Source organism: Nicotiana sylvestris, chromosome 5 (genome assembly GCF_000393655.2).
Source record: "Nicotiana sylvestris chromosome 5, ASM39365v2, whole genome shotgun sequence".
Classification (NCBI taxonomy): domain Eukaryota; kingdom Viridiplantae; phylum Streptophyta; class Magnoliopsida; order Solanales; family Solanaceae; genus Nicotiana; species Nicotiana sylvestris.
The window spans coordinates 70,029,527-70,057,023 of record NC_091061.1 but is presented as its reverse complement, the minus strand read 5'-3'; positions in this window follow the sequence as shown (position 1 = coordinate 70,057,023).

Sequence of the window (27,497 nt, the reverse complement as noted above, 5' to 3'; positions counted from 1 at the left end):
GGTTCGTAGTGTATAATATGACTTGTGTACAAAATATGGGGTCAATCGGACGTTGTTTCGTTAGTTTCGGCATCAGTTGTAGAATTTTGAAATTTCAAGTTCATTAAGTTTGGATTGGAGGGTGATTCGTAATATTAGCATTGTTTGATGTGATTTGAGGGCTCGACTAAGTTCGTATGGTGTTTTAGGATTGGTTGGTATGTTTGGATGAGATCTTGGGGACCTCAGGTGTGTTTCAGATGCTCAACGGGACATTTTTTGACTTAAAAAGTTGGCAGATTTTGCTAGTGTTTCTGTTGCAGAAAATCCTTCTTCGCGATCGCTTGAGAAGGCTCACGATCGCATTGAGCATTTTAGGAGACCAGCTAAGTTGTTCTTCGCATTCACTAAGATAGGGATGCGGTCTCATAAGTTCATCAGGTGATGCATCGCGAACACATGGGTTAAGTCGCATTCGCATAGAGTTAAGTGGACCTATGCTGGGGCCATGCAGTTGTTCATCGCGAACGAGATGTGTGGTCCACGATCGCCTAGTTGGGAGAGTCAAAGCATCATGATCGTGTGGTGTTTTACGCGTTCAGGTAGGGTAAATTCATGAGGCAGCGAAGTTAATCTTCGTGATCGTGAGGGTGTTTCTGCAATTGTGATTAAGGAATCACTGGGAAAAATTTAAAGTTCAAAAACGAGGGTTTGAGGTCATAACTCCAAAATTTTAATTAGAGCTCGGTAGAAGGCGAAATTTGGAGAGATTTTCGGAGGAATTTTGTCGGTAAAGATTCCTAACTCCTTTTTAATTATATCACATTAATCTATTTAATCTAAGTTTAATTTCATCATTTAATTTCAGATTTGGGGTGAAAATTGGGAAAATTTGAGAAAAGTTCTTAGGACGAATTTTGGGATTTTGATCTAGATTTTGTTATCGAATTTGAGTGAATTTGGTATGGTTAGACTCGTGAGTGAATCAACGTTCATAATTTGTGACTTTTACCCGATTCCGAGATGTGGGCCCCGAGAGAATTTTTGGGCATTTTTCTATTTTCTTGCTCTAGCTTTGATTTCATTAGCTAAATTAGTTGTTTGTAGCTATATTTACGTTATGTAATTGATTTAATTGGATTTGGGCCACTCGGAGTTGGATACTCGTGGCAAGAGCGTGATTTCGGATTGATTTGAGCTTGGTTCGAGTTAAGTGGCTTGCCTAATCTTGTGGGGGGGACTCCCCGTAGGATTTGGTACTGTTTGATATATGAATGTCGTGTATGTGAGGTGACGAGTGTGTACACGGGCTATTTGTTGGAAAACCCTATTTTCATTAAGCAAATATCTATTTTTCCTTTAATTAAGCAATACTAGTATATGTAACTATCCTATTTAGCTTAGCAAAGTATGCCTACGTGCCTTAACTGTCTTAACTGCCTTAACTTCCTACCTGCACTCTTTGTAGCATGTTTAGTGCAAAATTACCTGTCTTCTTTGATATGAACTTAATCTAAACTATAGAATTCCTTGTTGAAACTGTTGTGTATGTTGATTGAGTTGTATATTTACTTTGGGATTACGGAATGGTATTCCAGGAGATCCCCCAGCACGTTTATGTTTGGGACAACGGGATGGTATCCTGGGAGATCCCCCTGTACTGGATATTTACTTTAGGACTACGGAATAGTATTCTGGGAGATCTACCTGCACATTTACGTTTGGGACTACGGGACGGTATCCTAGGAGATCTCCTGTACATTTATGTTTGGGACTATGGGACGGTATTCCATGAGATTCCCTGTTGCTATCTCTGTGTACTGAGTGGTTGTCTTTCTGTGATTCTGTTCTCATTGACTGTTAGTATTATCTTTACTGCGATATTTCATACTGTATTATCTTATTATACATATATACCAGTAGGGCCCTGACCTAATCTCGTCACTACTTGACCGAGGTTAGGCTTGGCACTTACTGGGTACCATTGTTGTGTACTCATGCCCTTTCCTGTACATGACTTTCACGTGAAGATCCAAGTAACTCTTCCCAGCCAAATTTCTAGTGAGGCGAGGTGACTTTAGAGACTTCGAGGTATATCTTCCGCGTCCGCAGACCACGGAGTCCCTCTCTACTCTTCCTTAACTTAAAGACTTTCTTGTATTTTCTTCGTCGATAGTTTCTGGAGTTTAGAAGAACTATTTACTTCTGTAGCTTGTGACTCATGATATTTCGGGTTTTGGAAGCATTTATGATCAGTTCGATAGTGTTTATTATATATGTCGAGCGACATCTAAACTTCTCAATTAAATTTACTTGTTAAATTGTTAGTTTTCATGTTTTCGTTTCATTTCCGCAAAATGTTAGCCTTACCTAGTCGTAGAGACTAGGTGTCGTCACGATGATTCATGGAGGGAGAACTTGGGTCGTGACAAGTTGTTATCTGAGCTCTAGGTTTATAGGAGTCTTGAGTCACAAGCTAGTTTATTAGAGTCTCGCATATCGGTACAGAGACGTTTGTACTTATCTTTGGGAGGCTATCAAATTGTTCGGAAAATTCTATTTCATTTGATTCCTTGTCGTCCGAGATTATTGAATTCAAAATTCTAAGCTTTTGTCTTCTATTCTCTCACAGATGGTGAGGACACATTTTACCGGAGATGGCCAAGAAACCTGCGCCCCCTGCTAGAGCCGCTAGAGGTCGGGGAGGCCAAGGACGCACATGTGGTGCAGCCAAACCACCAGCGTGAGCTACTACAGAGGAGCCATTAGTAGCTCTAGTCAGAGCCCATGCACGTAATATGCCTACTACTACTACTATTCCAACTCTCCAAGAGACCCTTGCACAGTTTATGAGCATGAACAGCACTTTAGCTCAGGCAGGGTTGATTCCCTTGTTGCAGCCACATCACAGGCCGAGGGAGGAGCACAGACTCCCGCTGGTCACACACTAGAGTAGAGAGTTCAGGTTTATCAGATCCCAGAGGTTACACCAGTACCGCCTGTAGCCCTAGCTCAGCCCGAGGGTAGGGCAGCAGTTTCATAGGAGGAGGTGCGGAGGCTTGAGAGGTACAAGAAGTATGACCCTATTACATTAAGTGGTCTAGCATCAGAGGATTCTTAGGGATTTCTGGAGGAGTGCGACGTATCCTTCGCACTATGGGTATAGTAGAGTCGAGTGGGGTTTTTTTCCCTTCCTTCAAACTTCGAGGGGCAGCCTATCAGTGGTGGCATACTTTTGAGTTGGACAGTCCGGCCGAGGCAGCTTCCCTTACATGGACCCAGTTCTCGGATATGTTTTTGAGAGAGTATGTCCATCAGAGCCTCAGGGACGCATGGCGTGTGGAGTTTGAGCATTTGAACTAGGTTACTATGAGTGTTTCAGAGTATGCTGTCTGTTTCAGTGACATGGCTAGACATGCACCGGCCTTGGTTTCTACAGTTTGAGAGAGAGCTTGCCAATATATTGAGGGGCTCATTCCCAGCATCAGGTCTAGCATGGCCTGGGAGTTAAAGATGGATATCGCCTTCAGTAGGTGGTGAGTATTACTAGGAGAGTAGAGGTCATGCTTGCTCTGGATAGGAAGAAGAGAGAGGCCAAGAGGTCTCGAGAGTCGGGCTATTATTCTAGTGCACGTGCCCTAACTACAGTTCGTAATGGTACGGGTTATGTGAGTCGCCCTATTCATTTAGCTCTTCCAGCAGCTAGTGGTATTCCAGCTCCTCCTGGAGCTCAAGAGCCTAATTATTCACCTCCAGTATTTAGTGCGCCACCTGCACGATTTCAGTGGTCAGTCCAGCAGACCTGGCCAGAGACAGTCATAGCCGCCATGCCTTTCTAGAACTTGTTTTGAGTGTGGCGACACTTGCCATATGGTGAAGGGTTGCCCTAGGATTAGGAGGGTGAACCTCCATAGACTTCTCAGCTACAACGTGCTCCACAAGGTTCCCAGGCTATGATCACAGCACCAACTGCCACCCCACCTGCTCAACCATCTAGAGGTGGAAGTTAAGGAGACAGAAGTTGCCCTAGAGTGGAAGGCCAGGCCAGATACTATGCTCTTCCTTCCCGTTAGAGGCTATTGCTTCTGATTCTATCATTACAGGTATTGTTCTTGTTTGTCATTTCTTAAAACTCAGCGAATGGTTGAGAAGGGGTATGATGCGTATCTAGCTTATGTAAGAGATGTAAGTATTAATACCCCTACAGTTGATTTAGTCCCAGTAGTGTGGGATTTCCCTGATGTGTTTCCAGTTGATCTTCCGGGCATGCCGCACGACAGAGATATTGATTTTAGCGTTGATTTGTTGCCGAGCACTCTGCCCATATCTATTTTTCCTTATCGTATGGCTCCTCCTAAGTTGAAGGAGTTGAAGGAACAGTTACAAGAAATGCTTAATAAGGGATTTATTCGGCCCAGTGTGTCACCTTGGGGTGCTCTTGTCTTGTTTGTGAAGAAAAATGATGGTTCTATGCGTACGTGCATTAATTATCGCCAGTTGAACAAAGTTACAATGAAGAACCGGTATCCTTTGCCTCGTATTGATGACGTATTTGATCAGTTACAGGGTGCTCGAGTATTTTCCAAGATTGAATTGCGTTCAGGTTATCATTATTTGAAGATTCGGGAGCCAGATATCCTAAAGACTGCTTTCAGGACTCGGTACGGTCATTACAAGTTCCTTGTTATGTCATTTGGGCTGACCAACGCCCCAGCAGCATTTATGCATTTGATGCACGGTGTATTCTGGCCATATCTTGACTCGTTTGTCATTGTCTTTATTGATGACATTTTAGTGTACTCCCGGAGTTGGGAAGATCATGAGCATCACTTGAGGATATTGCTTCAGACCTTGAGAGAAAAGAAATTATATGCAAAGTTCTCAAAATGTGAGTTCTGGTTGGATTCTGTGGCATTCTTGGGTCACGTAGTGTCGAGTGAAGGGATCAAGGTGGATCCGAAGAAGGTGGAAGCAGTGCAGAGTTGGACCAAACCATCCTCTGCTGCAGAGATCCGTAGTTTTCTTGGTTTGGCGGGTTATTACCGTCAATTTGTTGAGGGTTTCTCATCTATTGCAGCACATATGACCAGGCTGACCTAGAAAGGTGCTCCGTTCAGGTGGATAGAAGAGTGTGAAGAGAGCTTTCAAAAGCTCAAGACAACCTTGACTATAGCCCTAGTATTGATATTGCCTATCGGTTCGGGGTCTTATACAGTCTATTGTGATGTGTCACGAGTTGGCCTCGGCGCGATGTTGATGTAGGACTGTAGGGTGATTGCCTACGCATCCAGACAAATAAAGGCGCATGAAAAGAACTATCATGTCCACGACCTTAATTTAGCTGTTATTGTTCATGCCTTGAAGATTTGGAGGCACTATCTATACGGAGTCCCTTGTGATATCTACACTGATCACCAGAGTTTGCAGCATTTGTTCAAGCAGAAGGATCTTAATTTGTGTTAAAGGAGGTGGTTAGAGCTGCTTAAGGATTATGATATCACTATTTTGTACCACCCGAGGAAGGCCAATGTGGTTGATGATGCTTTGAGCCGCCGGGATGAGAGTTTTGGGAGTTTGGCTTATCTAACTGCAGTAGAGAGGCATATGGCGTTGGATGTTCAGGCCTTAGCCAACCAATTTGTGAGATTGGATATTTCTGAGCCTAGTCGAGTATCGTCTTGTGTGGTCTCTCGGTCTTCTCTTTATGATCGTATCAGGGAGTATCAGTATGATGACCCCCATCTGCTTGTCCAAAAGGACACAGTTCAGCATGGTTATGCTAAGGAGGTCACTATTGGGGATGATCGTGCTTTGAGGATGCAAGGCAGACTATGTGTGCCTAATATAGATGGTTTGTGTGAGTTGATTCTTCAGGAGGCTCACATCTCGCGGTACTCTATTCGCCTGGGTGCCGCAAAGATGTATCAAGACTTGAGACAACATTATTGGTGGCGTAGAATGAAGAAGGACATAGTGGAGTACATTGCTCGGTGTTTAAATTGCCAGCATGTGAAGTATGAACATCAGTGACAGGGTGGATTGCTTCAGAAGTTAGAGATTCCGGAGTGGAAATGGGAGCGGATCACTATGGACTTCGTTGTTGGGATCCCACAGACTCAACGGAGGTTTGATATAGTTTTGGTGATTGTAGATAGGCTGACCAAGTCGGCTCATTTCCTTCCTATGATGACTACCTATTCTTCCGATCAGCTGGCTCGAGTTTATATCAGTGAGATTGTCAGACTTCATGGCGTGCCGGTATCTATCATCTCTGACCGGGGCACGTAGTTTACAACACAGTTCTGGAGATCCGTACAACATGAGTTGGGTACTCGGGTGGAGTTGAGCGCAACATTTCACCCCCTGACGGACGGACAGTCCGAGCGCACTATTTAGATTCTTGAGGATATGCTTCGTGAGTGTGTGATGGAGCTTGGAGATTGTTGGGATCAGTTTTTGCCACCTGCGTAATTTGCCTACAACAATATTTATCTGTCCAGCATTCAGATGGCATTGTATGAGACTCTATATAGTAGGTGGTGTAGGTCCCCGGTGGGTTGGTTCGAGCTGGGCGAGTATAGATTATTATTCATGGACTTGGTTCAGGATGCTTTGAAGGTTAAGGTGATTCAGGATAGACTTTGCACAGCCTAGTCCAGACAAAAGAGTTATGCAGACCGGAAGGTTCGCGATGTTTCATTTATGATTGGAGAGCAGGTCTTGCATCGAGTTTTGCCTATGAATGCCGTTATGAGATTTGGAAAGAGGGGCAAGTTGAGCCCAAGGTTTATTGGCCCTTTTGAGGTGTTGCGGCGTGTTGGGGAGGTTGCTTATGAGCTTGCCTTACCTCCCAGCTTGGCAGGAGTTCATTCGGTATTTCATGTTTCGATGCTCCGGAGGTATCACGGTGATCTGTCTCACGTGTTGGATTTCAGCTCAGTCCAGATGGACAAGGATATATCTTATATTGAGGAGCCAGTGGCTATATTGAACAAGCAAGTTCGAAAGCTGAGGTCAAAGAGCATTGCATCAATGAAGGTTCAGTGGCAGGGTTAGCTGGTCGAGGAGGAGACTTGGGAGACCGAGGATATGCACAACCGTTATCCTCATTTTTTCACCACTTCAGGTATGTTTATATGCTCGTTTGAGGACGAATGAATGTTTTAAGAGGGGAAGATGTAACGACCCGTCCTTTCATTTTGAAAATTAACGCCTCGATACCCTATTAACTACTTCCCTGTATCTGTTTTCTGCTATTGTGATTTGCTGGGATGATTCATTTTGAGTTTGGAGTATTTTGGGACACTTAGTCCCTAAATGAGAGCTTAAGTCTTAGAATTTGGTCTGTAGTCGGAACAGTGTGAGGACGGCTTTGAAATGAAGTTCCGTCGATTCTGTTATCTTTGTTGGGTGATTTTGGTCTTAGGGGCGTGTCCGGATTGTGTTTTTGAGGTCCGGGTCGTGATGGCGCCGGGCATCGCTGTCAGGAAAGCCAACCATAAATACTAGTAAAAGATACTTAGTTCTAATTAAATATACATGTCAAGAAGTCAATACAAAATACCTCATAACTATCACAGAACCCGGTGTCACAAGTGCATGAGCTATTTCTAGGAAGCATACAATACAACAACCATCCGGAATACAAATTGGACAAAAAATAAATACAATAATCTGGAAGAGACTCTACTAGCTGCGGGTCGTCTCGAGAAGTGCAGCTCACCTACGTTTCTACATCAACCATGTTGCTACGCCCTCCAAGCCACTAATGATGCATGTGCATGTGCAACAAAAATGCACAGCAAGTGTAGTATGAGTATGAAAACAACGTGTACCCAATGAGTATCCCATCTAATCTTGAAGAAGTAGACACGAGAGGTCGACTTAGACACTTACTAGTAGTCCAATAATGATACGTCCGTAATATAATGAATCGAGGATTTATATAAACAGGATTTGTAATTCAATAGGGTGAAACATGTAAACAATTCTTTCTCTTATGCAAAATTTCCAAATTTCCTTTTTCATCATTTATACACATATTCTCAGGCCGGGAAGGGGCAATAACAACTTCAATAAGTTTCAAGGCAAGCAATACAAGCATGTGCAAATCATGCTGAGGTCGTATGACCCGATCCAACAGAAATGTAAAATGTGCATTGCTGAGGGTCGAGCGGTCCGAACCATAGATGAATCTATTACCCTGCCCGCGAATCATCATGCGACGCGGTCAACATTGTGAGCACGTGATTTTTGCCCTATATGAATTACTCCTACAAATTCAAAATAAAATAATTTTTTCCATTGTTTGCAATTTTGTGGATTTTTGTGGCATTTTATGTTAATGGTTTGCATTTTTGTCTATGCATTTTAATTCATAGAAAATACAAAATATCTTGCATTTTTGCATTTAGGTTTTAACTCTAAATTTTAGGATTAATTGGAAAATCAATTGTTTTATAAAATGGAAAAAAAATCACAAAAAATAGTTAATTTGCACTTTTAATTTTAGCTTTGATTTTTGAGTAGTTTTTCTGTTAATTTGATTTTAATTAATTGCGTTAATTATCATTTCTAGGTTTAATTAGTTTTTTTTTTTAGTTAATTAAGTTCTAGGAATTAATTTTGATTTTAATCTAATTCGAACAAGAAAAAAGAAAAAAAAAGATCAAAAATAGGGTCTCATTTTTAAGGACCCAAAATTGGGCCAAGCTTGTAACAGCCCAAGCAAATTCTCCCAAATTCGGTCAGCCCAACCCAATTCCACCCCTAACCCGGTCCGGTCTCCCCAGAAACCCGAAACAACGCCGTTTGTTGCCCGTTTGATCTCAACCGTCGAGATTAAAAGATCTAACGGACGAGAACTCAGGATTTGTAGGTATTTAACTATCCGAACTCCCGTTACCCCCCCACCCCCCTCTTCGTCTCTTTCAGAGACTGGACCAGAAACCCTAGCTGGCCGTCCCCAAACCTCTCCGCCATTGGTGGCGGCGCCACCTCTGTTTCCCACCAAACTAACACCAATCAATCCTCTCGACTCCCTCATTCCGAATCTGCAAGTATTTCCCATAGAACGAGCCCATAATGTATCGAATCTAGATTTTTAAAAGAAAACCCTAGCCGCCCTTGTGTTCTCCAGTGGCGGCGCCGGCCCCAATCACTCCCAAAACAACACCCTGGAACCCTCTCCACCTCCCCATCCTAAATATCAAACTATTTTACCTCGAATGACCCCAGAGCCTTTCGAATCTCAAAATGAAAGAGTGCACCTTAAAACCCTAAACTTCCGATTCAGGTTTTCAGTGAGGATTTTAGGTCCATTTTGACTTTATTTGTGTGTTCTGATAAAGAACGCGCGATTAATATCGGATTGGACTAGAAATTGGAGATTTGGAAGCGTCGGGCCATATTTCCTATCTGTTCGAGGTTTTAGGTATTCCCCTTTCTTCTGTTATCTTTTCTCCGGTTTTTCTTTTCGTATTTCTATTTTCTAATTCCATTTCTTTGTTGGATTCCCTCTCGTTTTGATTAGCAGTTTCTTAAAGGCCATTTTCATATGCATGTTAGTCCTCAATCGTTTTGTTTTTATCAATTCATTTAGTTTACTTAATTAGTTAGTTTGAGTTTGTTAAGTTAGTTAATTCATACTTCATTTAGTTAGATTTTTAAATTGTTTGAAATCCTTTAAAGGTTGTTTTCCCTTGCTTTCATGAGATTGCAAGAGGCTTGGGGTTCATTTTGTTTGAGTTTTTGGTTTGAATCATTTTTTTTAGGAAAAACAACCCGCTCATTAGCTCAGCCCAAGGTCAACTTTGGCCCATATGAGTGTTGGTTTCTGAAGTAATTTTCAGGGGACTGAAGGGTAGTTTGGAATATTGGCTTAGGGAATCTAGGTATAACAACCTTAGGAAACTTTCAGGAAAGGGGTTTTTGGGACTGTTTTGAAATTTTGATAACTAAGGGAGGGGTATATGAGCTGAAAGCAAAAATAAAAGGGGACCTAAGGGGGTAAAATAAGTTCTAAAAAATCTGCCCTACTTTGCTTGCCTATAAAGGCACACTAAACTTGCCTTTCAAGACAGAGGTTTTGAAAAAACACTGCTGATTGATTTCTGATTCCAGTTTTGAGGTCTATTCTCCATTTTTAGAACAACTCTGGTTCATTTGGGAATTAAAAATGGGTTGATTTTGAGCTTGGAAAGGGTTTTGGTCCGAGCTCTGCTGGGGTTCACTGTTCCATTGATTTGGGAATTGATTTTTGTGGTTCTGATTACTAAATCTGGGTCATTCTGTTGCTGGAGCTGATTTCTGCACTTGACACTGCTGATTCCTCATCTTTTACTTTGCCTTTTCATTCCCATGTACACTCTCTGTAACCATGTTGATTGCGAAGTGAAAAATTTGAGAAAATGAGCTGATATGAAGAGTTGGAGCATGAGAATTTTACTTTGTTTCCTGATTTGCTCTCATCCTGATGTACTGTGACCCTTTGCCTAATCTAGGATTATATGAGCGGTTTGTAATTATTAGCAGAAATGATGATAGATGCATGAGTTAACTTTTAGTTCACCCCCACTTATTTCCTCAAGTTTATGCTTATTCATGGTTTATTGAAATTTTGTTAGGTTAAGTGTTGGATTCTGCTTTTGGGTTTGGTCATGCGTGGGTCAAGCCAGAATGTGTTAGGTCCAGCTATGGAGTATTGAAATCGTGACATATCTAGATCTTATTTGGGCTGTTTAGTTTCAATAGTGTAGTTTAACTTGGCAATCCATGTTAGTTGAAGGTAGAGGTTGATTTGGGAATTATCAGGTTCTATCATTGATTCAGCGTGTGTGGACTTGATATTTTTCTAGTATTTTGGTTGGGCTATAATAATTGAGTTTTGTTGTTCATGAAGCATAGAAATCATCAGGAGTTTAGGCTATAATGATATTGATCCCTATTAAGTGTATTCCAGGGTTTACTATCATGTTTTTAAATGTTAATTCAAATTCAAATTAGGGAGTATTAAGTGAGCACTGAAAATGACTATCTAATTGGTTAATTCCCCATAAGTTTAAATTTCTACGGTATGAGAAGCTTTCTTACGAATGTGGTTAACTTAATTGGCTTTAGTTAAATCAATCAGTGTTTCAATGATTCATAATTATTGATTTAATCACGTAATGGTTCAAAAGCAGGCTCGGGGAATCCGTAAAAATAATTTGAGCATTTTCTGCTGTTGTCCGGGCTCGATCCTTGCTTCCCCGCATAAGTTGTGAGCTGGACTTGGGCTTATTTTGGGTTCTGAGCCTAAAGGCATTTGCAACAATGGAGTTGGTTTACATTTTTATCATTTGAGTTATTTTGTTTTGGGCTTGGGCAGACTTCAATTTAAACTCGTGATGTTGTTATCTTGCAACTATACTGGGCTCATTGGGCCCAGACTTAACATTGCTAGAATTTGGGGTCGTGGGGTTAAAGCCTTTTGGTTCGATATTCAATATTTAGTTAGTCGGAGTGAGACTTTTTTTAAATGGGGTGTATGCTCCGCAAATCTTCTTAGATAGGATATTGGATTTGTCAAAATAGGTTGAGGTGAGACATAGTAGAAAACAAATAGTTTATGGCCCTCTAAGTGTAGTTAAAATTCCCTTTTTAAAATTGGAAGTCGAGGTGTGCGAACAAGTAACAATTGCTCGGTCTTCGTTTTGACTAGCTTCGTTTGACCCCCTAGAATTCAAGGTGCGTCATTTAGCAAATTTCCATGGCCCTTGAATTAATATTAACTTAGTATTAAATATCCTCAAACAAACGTAGTTTGCTTTAGGCCCGATTTAGATTAGTATTGCGATTATGTATACGTTCGCGTAACATAATTGCAAATTAAACTCTTAAAAGACTCGAGGTATGCGTTCGCGCAATTTCAAATAAATTTTTCTTAAATAAATGAACAAGAGTTATTAATTGTGGACACGTTCGCATGACATGATTTCTGACATGCCAAAAGAAAGGAGTATACGTACGCGTAACTCAGTTCTTTAATTACGAATAGATCAAGTGATTAGAAGCGGTTAAAAATAGGTAAGTGCACATAGGTTCTAAAACGAGTAATTAGACAATTTAATAAGCCAAGTATGATCAAAGCGACCGTGCTAGAACTACGGAACTCAGGAATGCCTAACACCTTCTCCCGGGTTAACAGAATTCCTTACTCGGATTTTTGGTTTGCGGACTGTAGTACAGAGTCAATCTTTTCCTCGATTCGGGATTTAAACCGGTGACTTGGGACACCATAAATTATCCCAAGTGGCGACTCTGAATCTTTAAATAAACAAATCCAATTTCAATTGTCCTTTAATTGGAAAAACTCCGTTATATTTATACCCTTTACGGGGTGTAGTAAAAAAGGAGGTGTGACATCTCTGGCGACTCTGTTGGGGATCGAACCCAGAATCTCTGGTTCAAAATACGCGTTCGGTGTTCCGTCTAGAAAGTTGTTGGGATTCATAGTCAGCCGATGAGGTATTGAATTAGACCCGTCAAAGATCAAAGCTATCCAGGAGTTGCCGCACCCAAAGAATAAGACTGAGGTGATGAGTCTGTTGGGAAGATTGAATTACATCAGCTGGTTTATTGCCCAGCTCACGACAACGTGTGAGCCTATCTTCAAATTGTTAAAGAAAGATGCTGCAGTCAAATGGACAGATGAATGTCACGAAGCCTTTGATAAGATAAAGGGGTACTTGTCAAACCCACCTATGTTGGTCCCACCAGAACCAGGGAGACCTTTGATTCTGTATTTGATAGTCTTGGACAATTCATTTGGATGTGTGTTGGGATAGCATGACATCACTGGCAAGAAGGAGCAGGCCATATATTATCTCAGCAAAAAGTTCACATCTTACGAGGTTAAGTACACTCAGCTTGATAGGACGTGTTGCGCCCTAACTTGGGTAGCCCAAAAGCTGAAACACTATTTGGCCTCTTACACTACTTACCTCACCTCTCGCTTGGATCCGTTGAATTATATCTTCCAGAAGCCCATGCACACGGGAAGGCTCGCAAAGTGGCAGATCTTGCTCACAGAATTTGACATTATCTATGTGACTAGGACCGCAATGAAACCACAAGCATTGGCCGACCATTTGGCTGAGAATTCTGTGGATGAAGAATACTAACCCTTGAAGACTTACTTCCCTGATGAAGAGGTAATGCACATTGATGAGTTGGAACAGATTGAAAGGCCAGGATGGAAGCTTTTCTTTGATTGTGCTGCTAACATGAGAGGCGTTGGAATAGGAGCGGTACTTGTTTTTGAAACAGGGCATCATTACCCTGTTACAGCACAGCTCCGGTTCAACTGTACTAACAACATGGCGGAATATGAGGCATGCATTTTGGGTTTGAGGATAACTGTGGACATTGGTGTCCAGGAAGTCTTGGTCTTGGGTGACTCGGACCTTCTGGTAAATCAGATTCAGGGAGAATGGGAAACACGGGATTTAAAACTCATACCATACCGACAATGTTTACATGATCTCTGCCAACGGTTTCAATCAATAGAGTTTAGGTATATTCCGAGGATTCACAATGAGGTCGCTGATGCTTTGGCTACTCTAGCGTCAATGCTACATCATCTAGATAAGGCTTATGTAGACCCGTTGCATATTCAGGTCCATGATCAGCATGCTTATTGTAACATGGTAGAGGAAGAGCTCGATGGGGAGCCTTGGTTTCACGACATCAAGGAATACATCCGAAGGGGAGTACATCCGGTACAAGCCACAGGTGATCAAAAGAGAACAATTCATCGCTTGGCAAGTGGATTTTTCTTCAGTGGAGGAGTTTTGTACAAAAGAACTCCAGATCTCGGGTTATTAAGATGTGTAGATGCCAGACAGGCCGCGGCTATCATGACCAAAGTACATTCTGGAGTCTGTGGACCGCACATGAGTGGGTATGTGCTGGCAAAGAAGATTCTCCAAGCAGGTTATTATTGGCTCACTATGGAGCGAGATTGTATCAGTTTTGTGCATAAATGTCATTAGTGCCAAGTGCATGGAGATTTGATTCATTCTCCACTATCTGAATTACATACAACGTCTGCACCATGGCCTTTTGTTGCTTGGGGAATGGATGTCATTGGGCCAATCGAGCCAGCAGCGTCCAACGGGCACAGGTTTATTCTAGTGGCCATCGATTATTTCACAAAGTGGGTAGAGGCTAAAACATTCAAGTGTGTAACCAAGAAGGCGGTGATCGATTTTGTGCATTCAAATATCATTTGTCGGTTCGGGATACCGAAGGTGATCATTACATACAATGGGGCTAATTTCAATAGTCATCTGATGAAAGAGGTATGTCAGCAGTCCAAGATTACACATCGCAATTCTACCCCATATCGCCCTAAGGCAAACGGAGCAGTTGAGGCCGCCAACAAGAATATAAAGAAGATACTTCGAAAAATGGTGGAAGGTTCTAGGCAGTGGCATGAAAAGTTTCCATTTGCATTGCTCGGTTATCGCACTACTATCCGTACTTCAGTAGGGGCAACTCCTTATTTGTTGGTGTATGGCACCGAAGTAGTGATACTCGCAGAAGTGGAAATTCCATCCCTTCGAATTATTGTGGAGGCTGAGATCGATGATGAGGAGTGGGTCAAAACCCGCTTAGAACAATTGAGTTTTATCGATGAAAAGAGACTGGCAGCAGTGTGTCATGGCTAGTTGTATCAACAGAGAATGGAAAGAGCATACAACAAGAAGGTGCGTCCACGAAAGTTTGAAGTGGGGCAGTTAGTATTGAAACGCATTCTTCCTCATCAAGTTGAAGCAAAAGGAAAATTCGCCCCAAATTGGCAGGGGCCGTTCGTCGTGACTAGAGTGTTGTCCAATGGTGCATTGTATTTGACAGATGTAGAAGGCAAATGTGTAGAAATGGCTATCAATTCTGATGCAGTCAATAGATATTATGTATGATTTCTCTCTTTGATTGTATTTGTTTGTATTTGGCATGTCTCGAATATTGAAATGACGAAGGCATTTTGTTCTGCTATCTAAACACTTTATCCCTCGCTACCCCTTTGAGCCTCATTTATTTTCTTTCATACCCCTCCTTCGGAATGAATAGCAAATATTGGAAACACAAGCGTAAAGAAAAGTAAAGAAAGGAGAGAAAAAAGAGAAAGGAAAAAGGAAAAAAAAAAAGAAAAAAAAAAACAACAAAAGAAGAAGAAAAGAAGAGAAAGAAAATGGAAGAAAAATCACAACAAACAAAGTAATTCCTATGTCATGAACTACATTCGACCTGATTCCTTTTAAGGATACATAGGCAGCCTCACGGTTCGGTCCCATCAAAATAAAAATCCAAAAGTCCCCAAACAAGAAACTGGGGCAGAAGTTTTGATTGTTAGCAAAAATCTGATTTCGAAGATTGTAAATTTGAATCCAATCAAACGATTTTGAGACTTTTATACCCTTCTTTTCCAAACCCATCCAAAATCCACATTACGGTCCAAAAAAAGACCTTTCGATCAGTCTTCGGGAAATGCCAAGTCAAGCAGGTAGCGGTGATTTACATCAGGGGCAGCATTCTGGGCCAAAGAGGGAAAAGAAGTCAAAAATGAGAGAGTCTTATTGGTGAAAACTCCCACGGGCGCCGTAAGGCCACGGGAGTTCAGAGAAATCAAAATGAGAGAGTCTTATTGGTGAAAACCCCCACGGGCACCGTAAGACGACGGGAGCTGAGAGAAATCAAAATGAGAGAGTTTTATTGGTGAAAACCCTCACGGGCACCTTAAGGCGAAAGTGAGTTGATAGATGAAGGAATGAGAGAGGTCTGCTGGTGAAAACTTTTCAAGGCACCGCAGGATGAACAAGGTCGGGATTTGAGGTGAAGAAATTAGGTTATGGAAATTCTGGGACAACAAAGTATGGCAACTGAAAGTTGATTGGTTGGACAGATTGGGCCGATTAATCCAAATTGCATGTCATGATCATTGGTGCCAATTGTTCCACTCTGATAAGTCTCTTTTTCTCTTCAGATAGTCTTCCAGTTTTGGATTTCCTTATCCTTAACTCTGAAAGTCACTACATTTCATTTCTTTGGGTGTATTTCTCTAAGATGTTCCAAATGTCAGTTCTGTTTAAGCAAATAAGAAGGAATTTCAAAGCTCACTACCAGCTTCAAGATTGCAAAGCACAGTGCTGCTAGAGCATACCAAAGATAGCATGATGTAAAAGGGGATAAAATGCTAGCAAGAGTTCCATCGGCAAAATGATCTGATAATTTCATGGGAGATGCAGAGGTTCAGTTAAAGGGGTCAGAGATGTGAAACAACGGTTCGGGGTATAGAACACTCGGGTCATTGAAGTTATGGATTTTTTGAAAGTCAGTCGGAAAGTCAAGCGGTTCAGGGCCAGTTCAAAGCAGCCAGTCAAAACAAAACAATGCAACTAAAATACATTCAGCAAGAATGCCATCAACTAACCACCACATTTTAAAACTGATAAAAAATTTCTTTGATTAAAACAGGGGCAGGAAATTTCAGTTGTTTCGGAGAAACCCTCCGCGAAGAAAGGTAATCACCAGACAGGTTTGATTTGTGATTTTCAGGACCCTCCTGAAAAATGGGACCTAGTTGAAAAGTTCAAAAATAGCAAAATTAGCATAAATGCATCCCAAAGGAATATAAGTCGGCGTAGAAGTTTGCATGTTCGAGATAGGATTTAATTGGAAATTCTCAGGACCCTCCTGAAAAATGGGACCTAGCTTAAAAATTAAAACAATCATGAGTAGTAAAATCTAGCATAAATGTACCCCAAGGAGTGTAAGATGGTTTCAAGTTCGCATGCTTGAGATGGGATTTAGCTTTAAATTTTTAGGACCCTCCTGGATAATGGGATTTAATTTTAAAATTTCAGGACTTTCCTGGATAATGGGATTTATTTTTAAAATTCCAGGACCCTCCTGAATAATGGTACTTATCTTTAAGATTACGATTAGATAACAGCATTTAGCGTAAATTTTGTTGTAGCTTAGTATAATTAAAGTTGTCATGCTTAAGATAAAATTTGACCTTCAATTTTCAGGACCCTTCTGGATAATGGGATGTAGCTTTAAGACCCTCTTATATAACAAGATTTAGCGGAAGTCACACCTTTAGAAGATATAACTTAGATTTAAAATTGTCATTTAGGTAAGAATTGTCAGGACTCCCCCCTGGATAATGAGACCTAGCTTTCGAATTCTTAGTAATATTTGGTAATATGATTCAGTTTAACACTCACATCTGTGCCCAACCTCCAAACTGGGGTAGAAAATTTTCTTTGTTTTATCTGTTTCATTGAAGTTAGGAGCCCGCCTGGAGAGCAGGGAATACTTTCGAGCGCAACAGTCAGGATCCCGCCTGGAGAACAAGGGAGTACAATTTAAGTTTAGCCTTCAAGTCCTCTGTTTCGTCTATTTTGAAATCAGGAGCCCGCCTGGAGAGCATGGAATACATTAAAGTCTAGCAATCAGTAGCCCGCCTGGAGAGCAGAGAATACGTTTCAAGTTGAAATCAGAAGCCCGCCTGGAGAGCAGGGAATACGTTTCAAGTTGAAATCAGGAGCCCGCCTAGAGAGCAGGGAATACACTCAAGTTTAGCAATCAGGAGCCCGCCTGGAGAGCAGGGAATACGTTTCAAGTTGAAGTCAGGAGCCCGCCTGGAGAGTAGGGAATACGTTTCAAGTTGAAGTCAGGATGCCCGCTTGGAGAGCAGGGAATACATTCAAGCGCAGCAGTCAGGAGCCCGCCTGGATAGCATGGGAATATATTCACGTTTCGAAGTTAGGAGCCCGCCTGGATAGCATGGAAATAAATTCACGTTTTGGAGTCAGGAGCCCGCCTGGATAGCATGGGAATACATTCACGTTTTGGAGTCATAACAAGGGAATACATTTCAAGTTCAGCAATCAGAAGCCCACCTGGAGAACAAGGGGATACATTCAAGTTTCAACAAGCGGGTGTCCACCTGGAGAAAGGGAAACATCTCAGATTACAATTCAAGGAGGCAACAGGGGGATTCCACCAGGAGAATACAAGGCAACAGGAACCACAAGAGAAAGTTTGAAGATATAGATAGGATTTTGTAATGCATAGATCATAGTCTAGGCTAGCTTCTTTTTATTTTTATCATGGTATAATAAGGGGGTTCAGTAAGCAGTAGCAGCAGCAGCAACAGTGAAATCACAGCTTCATGGTAGTCCCAGCTACCAGACATTCCTGAACTACACTGACCTGATTCCTTTTTAGCCAAGTATATGTAGGCAATCTCGGAAGCAGGGTGCGGTCAAATCTTTCAAAAATGCTTCCCACGGAGTATTCAAACGGGCAAAAATCGCTCGTATACGCTCACTTTATCTTTGCCCGAAAACTCTGTGTTTTCCCGAGCAAAGAGGGGTAGCTGTGAGCACGTGATTTTTGCCCTATATGAATTACTCCTACAAATTCAAAATAAAATAATTTTTTCCACTGTTTGCAATTTTGTGGATTTTGTGGCATTTTATGTTAATGGTTTGCATTTTTGTCTGTGCATTTTAATTCATAGAAAATACAAAATATCTTGCATTTTTGCATTTAGGTTTTAACTCTTCATTTTAGGATTAATTGGAAAATAAATTGTTTTATAAAATAGAAAAAAAATCACAAAAAATAGTTAATTTGCACTTTTAATTTTAGCTTTGATTTTTGAGTAGTTTTTTTGTTAATTTGATTTTAATTAATTGCGTTAATTATCATTTTTGGGTTTAATTAGTTTTTTTTTAGTTAATTAAGTTCTAGGAATTAATTTTGAATTTAATCTAATTCGAAAAAGAAAAAAGAAAAAAAAAAAGATCAAAAATTTTTTAAAGACCCAAAATTGGGCCAAGCTTGTAACAGCCCAAGCAAATTCTCCCAAATCCGGTCTCCCCAGGAACCCGAAACGACGCCGTTTGTTGCCCGTTTGATCTCAACCGACGAGATTAGAAGATCTATCGGACGGGAACTCAGGGTCTGTGGGTATTTAACTGTCTGAACTCCCATTACCCCCCCTCTTCGTCTCTTTCAGAGACTCGACTAGAAACCCTAGTTGGCCGCCCCCCAAACCTCTCTGCCATTGGTGGCGGCGCCACCTCTGTTTCCTACCAAACTAACACCAATCAATCCCCTCCACTCCCTCATTCCGAATCTGCAAGCATTTCCCATCGAACGAGCCCATAATGTCTCGAATCTGAATTTTTAAGAGAAAACCCTAGCCACCCTTGTGTTCTCCAGTGGCGGCGCCAGCCCCAATCACTCCAAAAACAACACCCTGGAACTCTCTCCACCTCCACATCCCAAATATCAAACTATTTTACTTCGAATCACCCCAGAGCCTTTTGAATCTCAAAATGAAAGAGTGCACCCTAAAACCCCAAACTTCTGATTCATGTTTTCAGTGAGGATTTTAGGTCCATTTTGACTTTATTCGTGTGTTCTGATAAATAACGCACGATTAATCTCGGATTGGACCAGAAATTGGAGATTTCGAAGCGTCAGGCCATATTTCCTATCTGTTCGAGGTTTTAGGTATTCCCTTTCTTCTGTTATCTTTTCTCCGGTTTTTCTTTTCGTATTTCTATTTTCTGCTTCCATTTCTTTGTTGAATTCCCTCTCGTTTTGATTCGCAGTTTCTTAAAGGCCATTTTCATATGCATGTTAGTCTTCAATCATTTTGTTTTAATCAATGAATTTAGTTTACTTAATTAGTTAGTTTGAGTTTGTTAAGTTAGTTAATTCATACTTCATTTAGTTAGATTTTTAAATTGTTTGAAATCCTTTAAAGGTTGTTTTCCCTTGCTTTCATGAGATTGCAAGAGGCTTGGGGTTCATTTTGTTTGAGTTTTGGGTTTGAATCATTTTTTTAGGAAAAACAGCCCGCTCATTAGCTCAGCCCAAGGTCAACTTTGGTCCATATGGGTGTTGGTTTCTGAAGTAATTTTCAGGGGACCGAAGGGTCGTTTGGAAAATTGGCTTAGAGAATCTAGGTATAACAACCTTAGGAAGCTTCTAGGAAAGGGGGTTTTGGGACTGTTTTGAAATTTTGATAACTAAGGGAGGGGTATCTGAGCTGAAAGCAGAAATAAAAGGGAACCTAAGGGGGTAAAATAAGTTCTAAAAAATCTGCCCTACTTTGCTTGCCTATAAAGGCACACTAAACTTGCCTTTCAAGACAGAGGTTTTGAAGGGCTAAAAATCCAAAAAATCAAAAACGGCTGAAGGTTTCAAAGAAGAAAAAACACTATTCTATTGATTTCTGATTCCATTTTTGAGGTCTTTTCTCCATTTTTAAAACAACTCTGGTTCATTTGGGAATTGGAAATAGGTTGATATTGAGCTTGGAAAGGGTTTTGGTCCGAACTCTGCTGGGGTTCACTGTTCTATTGATTTGGGAATTGATTTTTGTGGTTCTGATTACTAAATTTGGGTCATTCTGTTGCTGGAGCTGATTTCTGCACTTGACACTGCTGATTCCTCATCTTTTACTTTGCCTTTTCATTCACAGGTACACTCTCTGTAACCATGTTGATTGCAAAGTGAAAAATTTGAGAAAATAAGTTGATATGAAAAGTTGGAGCATGAGAATTTTACTTTGTTTCCTGATTTGCTCTCATCCTGATGTACTGTAACCTTTTGCCTAATCTAGGATTATATGAGTGGTTTGTAATTATTAGCAGAAATGATGATAGATGCATGAGTTAACTTTCAGTTCACCCCCTGATTTCCTCAAGTTTATGCTTATTCATGGTTTATTGAAATGTTGTTAGCTTAAGTGTTGGATTCTACTTTTGGGTTTGGTCATGCGTGGGTCAAGCCAGAATGTGTTAGGTCCAGCTATGGACTATTGAAATCGTGACATATCTAGATCTTATTTGGGTTGTTTAGTTTCAATAGTGTAGTTTAACTTGGCAATCCATGTTAGTTGAAGGTAGAGGTTGATTTGGGAATTATCAGGTTCTATCATTGATTCAACGTGTGTGGACTTGATATTTTTCTAGTAGTTTGGTTGGGCTATAATAATTGAGTTTTGTTGTTCATGAAGTATAGAAATCATCAGGAGTTTAGGCTATAATGATAATGATCCCTATTAAGTGTATTCCAGGGTTTACTATCATGTTTTTAAATGTTAATTCAAATTCAAATTAGGAAGTATTAAGTGAGCACCGAAAATGACTATCTAATTGGTTAATTCCCCATAAGTTTAAATTTTTGTGGTATGAGTAGCTTTCTTATGAATGTGGTTAACTTAATTGGCTTTAGTTAAATCAATCAGTGTTTCAATGATTCATAACTATAGATTTAGTCACGCAATGGTTAAAAAGCAGGCTCGGGGAATCCGTAAAAATAATTTGAACATTTTCTGCTACTGTCCGGGCTTGATCCTTGCTTCCCGCATAGGTTGTGAGCTGGACTTGGGCTTATTTTGGGTTCTGAGCCCAAAGGCATTTGCAACGAAGGAGTTGGTTTACATTTTTATCATTTGAGTTGTTTTGTTTTGGGCTTGGGCAGACTTCAATTTAAACTCGTGATGTTGTTATCTTGCAATCATACTGGGCTCATTGGGCCCAGACTTAACATCGCTGGAATTTGGGGTCGTGGGGTTAAAGCCTTTTGGTTCGATATTCACTATTTAGTTAGTAGGAGTGAGGTTTTATTTAAATGGGGTGTAAGCTCCACAAATCTTCTTAGATAGGATATTGGGTTTGTCAAAATAGGTTGAGGTGAGCCATAGTAGAAAACAAATAGTTTATGGCCCTCTAAGTGTAGTTGAAATTCCCTTTTTAAAATTGGAAGTCGAGGTGTGCGAACAAATAACAATTGCTCGGTCTTCGTTTTGACTAGCTTCGTTTGACCCCCTAGAATTCGAGGTGCACCATTTAGCAAATTTCCATGGCCCTTGCATTAATATTAACTTAGTATAAAATAACCTCAAACACTCGTAGTTTGCTTTAGGCCCGATTTAGATTAGTATTGCGATTATGTATACGTTCGCGTAACATAATTGCAAATTAAACTCTTAAAAGACTCGAGGTATGCGTTCGCGCAACTTCAACCAAATTTTTCTTAAATAAATGAACAGGCGTTATTAATTGTGGACACGTTCGCGTGACATGATTTCTGATACGCCAAAATAAAGGAGTATATGTACGCGTAACTCAATTCTTTAATTACGAATAGATCAAGTGATTAGAAGCGGTTAAAAAGAGATAAGTGCACATAGGTTCTAAAATGAGTAATTAGACAATTTAATAAGCCAAGTATGATCAAAGCGACCGTGCTAGAACCACGGAACTCAGGAATGCCTAACACATTCTCCTGGGTTAACAGAATTCCTTACTCGGATTTCTGGTTCGCGGACCGTAGTACATAGTTAATCTTTTCCTCGATTCGGGATTTAAACCAGTGACTTGGGACACCATAAATTATCGCAAGTGGTGACTCTGAATCTTTAAATAAACAAATCCCGTTTCGATTGTCCTTTAATTGTAAAAACTCCCTTATATTTATACCCTTTACGGGGTGTAGTAAAAAAGGAGGTGTGACAAACATAAAATAAACAAACACCCTGCTCGCGAATCATACATGCGACGCAGGTATACATAGAATTACATATTTAAAACAGTTAATCAAGACTTCACTATGGAACAACTATCCAAGGAAAGTCCAAATTCTCCTTTTTTTTAACGATTTAAGAAAAATAAAGTTTAATCTTTTTAGAAATTCATTTAGTAATTCGATAGAATTTAAGCAATTCACATCATCGATAGGATTACAAATATTTCCAATTACAGCATGTTTGTGGGTCTTAAACTACTCGGACAATAGCATAATAGTAGCTACGCACGGACCCTTGTCACCTCGTGCGTACATAGCCCCCACAAATAGGAGCACATAACCAATTAACTCACATATGGGGAAAATTCCCTCTTACAAGGTTAGAAAAGAGACTCACCTCGCTCCGAAAATCTATAACCGGCATTCCACGCTCTTTCGAAGGCTCGAATCGATGCACAATGCTCCCAAAACTAGCCAATAATTATGTAAATACATTAATATATGCTCAATTACTCATTACAATCCAATTTATAACAATTTCTAACCCCGATAGAAAAGTTGACAAAATTGCCCTTGGGCCCACGTGCCCGGATTCTGAAATGTTTCGAAGATAAAGTTTACCCATGAACTCACGAACTCAAATATATGATTTTCTCTTAATTTCATACCCAAAATCGTGGTCAAATTCCAAGAATACGAATTTTCTAGGTTTCCCCTCAAACCCCAAGTTTTTACCAAATTTTCATGCTCATTTCCGCACATAATCAATGTATTTAACTCAAGATAGGTGGGGATAGCTTACCTTGTCGTTGATGATGAAAACACCCTCTTGAAACCTCCAAGAATCGCCCAAGCCAAGAGAAAAATGAAAGAGAATGGCCAAATCCCGATTTTTAAAACACTCACTGCCTTCATCCCTTTCTGCACCTACGGTTAGGTGCGGTTCCAATACCGCCTCTATGGTCCTCCTTTAGCTGCCCCAGCCCGCTTCTGCACTGCACTGACTGCATCTGCGATCATGCAGGTGCAGGAATTCCTTCGCAACTACGGCCTCTGACTCCTTCACTTCTAACCACTTCTGCGGTCCCCTTCCTCGCTTTGTGGAGCCGCTTCTGCGGTGAACCCTCCACAGAAGCGGTTACACCAGCAACCAAACCCCTTCAGCTCATCCTTCAAGTTTCAATTTGATCTATTAACCACCCAGAATCCACCCGAGGCCCCCGGGACCCCAACCAATCATGCCAACTAGTCCCAAAACACATTACGGACTTGCTCAAGGCCTCAAATCATATCAAACAACACTAAAACCACGAATCGCACTCCAATTCAAGCTTAATGAATTCTAAAATTTCAAAATTCTACTCTCGGTGTTTAAACCTATCAAATCACGTCCAATTGACCTCAAATTTTGCACACAAGTCATATTCAAAATTGCGGACCTATTCCAACTTCCGGAATTGGAATTCGACCCCGATATCAAAAAGTCAAACTCTCGGTCAACCTTCTCAAAAACCTTCAAATTTCTATCTTTAGCCAAATGACTTCAAAATTACCTACGGACCTCCGAATTCACTTCTGATCGCACTCCCAACTCTAGAATCACCATACGAAGCTACTCCCAGACTCGAAATCTCAAACAGACATCGATAACACTGAAATGCACTTCAAGCCATACTTATGAAATCTCTTCCAAAATGCAAACTTCCAAAATAGGCGTTGAAACGCTCCCAGGTCTTCCAAAATCCGATCCAAACATATGCCCTAGTCTGAAATCATCATACGACCCTACTGGAACCTTCGAATCCCAATTCCTAGGTCATTTACTCAAAAATCCAATCTTAGTCAATTCTTCCAACTTAAAGCTTCCGAAATGAGGATTCTCTTTCCAAATCAACTCCGAACTTCCTGGAATTCAATTGTCACAACCTCGGTTTGCCCTCCATGAACCATCATGTGGCACCTAGTCTCTACGACTAGGTAAGCCTAATTTGTGGAAGAAAAACCAAAATTTGCGGAAGTAAACAATTTAAAACAGAAATAAAGTAGTAATAGTGTTTAAATGTGCCGATTGGCTTACACCATGTTTAACTCTCAATACCAATACATAAATCCAAGATCCAGAAACCCACGAATCACAAGCTAAGAAAAATACTACATAGCTCTAACTCCGGAATGTCTAATAAGAATAGAAAAATATGAAAGGGCTAAATACTAAAAGCAGGAATAGAAAGGGACTTCTTGGTCTGCGGATAGTATGGAGTATAATAATGGAAACAGAAATAATGGCAAACACCAGGAAGTACCACTAATAAAAAGGATGATAACCAAGGATCTCTCAATATCCCGAGGATCTCTTAGTACACTCAATATATACCAGGGATCTCTTGGTATCCCGAGGATCTCTCGGTATCCTCAATGTATGGTAGGGATCTCTTGGTATCCCGAGGATCTCTTGGTATCCTCAAAGTATGATAGGGATCTCTTGGTATCCTCAAAGTATGATAGGGATCTCTTGGTATCCCGAGGATCTCTTGGTATCCCGAGGATCTCTTGGCATCCTCAATGTATGATTGAGATCTCTTAGTATCCTGAGGATCTCTTGGTATCCTCAATGTAAGTTAGGGATCTCTTGGTATCCCGAGGATCTCTCGATATCCTCAATATATGTTAGGGATCTCTTGGTATCCTCAATATACGTGCCAGGGTTCTCTTGGTATCCCGTACCTCAGTTCAGATCATAAATACGTACATGGGATCTCCCGGGATATCGTCCCGTAGTCCCAAAGTGAAAACACACATCAGCCACACAAGAATACCCAATTAAGCTAAGTTTCGTACCAAGTAAACAATTAATTCTAGCCTAACATGCCTCACGTAATGCAATTAAGGCAGTTTAAGCAAATAGGCAATTAAGTCAACTAAACATGTCTTTCTAAACTAGCAATAGGCTAAATTCACAAGTAGAATAAAACAGGAAAAAGAACTCAATTGAAATTCTTAAGGAAAAATCGGATTTTCAATAGTTAGCTCAAGTATGCGCTCGTCACCTCACGTACAAGGCATTTCAATTATCAAATATATCATATCCTAAGGGGACGGTCCCCCAAACAAGGTTAGACAAGTCACTTACCTCGAACCGGCTCAAAATCAAACTGAGACCACGCTCTTGCCACGAGTACTCGACTCCAAATGTCCCAAATCTATTCAATTTAATTTCATAATGTAAATAACACTCCAAGTAACTGATTCTACAATTACAGTCTAAGCAAATACGCGAAATTATGTAAAATGACCAAAACGCCCATCGGGCCCACGTCTTGGAATCAGGTGAAATTTACATTTTCAGAAACCTCGTACTCTCACGAGTCTATACATAACAAGAACACTAAAATCGGAGTCCAAATGGCCCCTCAAATTCTCATTCAAAGGTCTCTTAAACTCAAGCCCTAATTACCCATTTTTTCCAAATTTTTCAGCACTAATTAAGTCTTTAATCACATAAAAACGATTTGTGAAGTCAAGGATGTTACCTCCAAGTGATTCCCCTCGAATCCTTCTTCTATACCCTTCAAAGAGCTCCAAAAACGATAAGAAATGGTAGAAATAAACCCCCAAGTCGCAGAACCCCTTTTAAAATAATGCCCAGCAGTTTCCGCATCTGCGCTTATGGGACCGCATCTGCGGTCCCGCTTCTGCTGAACAAATGTCGCATCTGCGACTTTCACTTAAAGAGCCAGCTTCCGCATCTGTGACTCCCAATCTGTAGATGCGGTACCGCTTCTGCGGTATTTCCACCGCTTCTGCAGTTCCTAAAGAAAAGATCAAAATCCGCTTCTGCAGCCCCTTAGCCGCTTCTGCGGCATCGCACCTGCGGTCCCCAAACCGCATATGCGAAAATACCATAAGCAGCAAAAAATGCAGCAGCTGCAACATTTCCTCAAACTTCTCGTTAACCATCCAAAATCACCCCAAGGCCCCCGGGACCTCAACAAAAGCAAAAACATCACCTAATACCTTATTCAAACTTGTACCAATCCTTAAAACACCTTAAAAACATCAAAACCTTGAATTAACCATGGATTTAAGCCTAAGAACTCCAAAATTCTCAAAATACGCTTTCGATCAAAAAGTCTATTAAACCTCGTTCGAATCACTTGAAATTTTGCACACACATCACATTCAACACTACGGAGCTACTCTAACTTCCGAAATTCCATTCCGACCCTCAGATCAAAATCTCACTATCAAACCGGAAACTTCAAAAATTCAACTTTCGGCATTCTAAGCCTAAATTAGCTACGGACCTCCAAAGCACAATCTGATCACGCCCTAAGCTCGAAATCACCTAACGGAGCTAACGGAACCATCGGATTTCCATTCTGAGGCCGTCTTCACATTGTTCCGACTATGGTCAACTTTCCAACAATTAAGCTCTCGTTTAGGGACTAAGTGTCCCAAAACTCTCCGAAACTCAAAACCGAACATTCCGGCAAATCAATATAGCATAATTAAACTTGGGGAAAGCAGTTAATAGGGGATCGAGGCGTAATTTCTTAAGACGACCGGCCGGGTCGTCACATCCTCCTACACTTAAATATTCGTTTGTCCTCGAACGAGCATAAAGACATACATGAAGTAGTGAAAAGATGAGGGTAACGGCTGCGCATATCCTGCTCAGTCTCCCAGGTCACCTCTTCAACCGACTGACCCCGCCACTGAACCTTCACTGATGCAATGTTCTTTGACCTCAGCTTTTTGACATGCTTGTCCAATATTGCCACTGGATCCTCAACATAAGATAGATACTTGCCCAACTGGACGGAACTAAAATCCAACGGGTTCAATGGATCACCATAATACCTCCAGAGCATCGAAACCTGAAATACCGGGTGAACTCCTGCCAAGCTGGGAGGTAA